Here is a 637-nt window from a genome sequence, read left to right on the forward strand (position 1 = left end):
TGACTGTTGTTTTTTTTAATCAAGATATCAATTATTCATACAGACTTTTATTACAATTAATACCTGTAGTTAAGTATCAATAATAAATTAAGGCCATACTTAAAAGATTCTTACTTGCCAGAATGCTGTTAATCAGAGCACTTTCAAATACTCCAGTTGGTGAAAAGCTATTTATGAAGTTTACGTATTTGCAGTTATCTAGTTTTTCTAGTCACAAAGGTAAATGGTTCAAGTGAATATTCTTTGGGAATTGAAAAAAAACATTAATTCTAGACAATCTTGTCCTCTGTTGGGAAAGGAAAGTCTGGGGCTGCAGTGGAAGTTTATCTCTCTCTGACAGAGCAGGTGAGAGCACGTGCATCTTTTTTTTTTTATGGACCAACTGATATTGTTGCCCCCAAAACTCATGTATTTCCTAGAATTTTTATTGTGCTTGAAGTAATTTTCAGTTTGCGTCTGGACTACTAATTTCATTCCTGAACCTTGCAGAATTTTCTAGTATATCTAGGCTTTGAAGTAGAATCAGTTCTCTTAAACGGATTAAAGGAGTAATTCACTTTTACATTTTGATGCATTACTAACATCTTACAGATACCTGCGTCTGAGTGCTTCACTTAGAAGCACTCTGTTGGGAATT

The sequence above is a fragment of the Anas acuta genome, chromosome 1 (genome assembly GCF_963932015.1).
Source record: "Anas acuta chromosome 1, bAnaAcu1.1, whole genome shotgun sequence".
NCBI lineage: Eukaryota > Metazoa > Chordata > Aves > Anseriformes > Anatidae > Anas > Anas acuta.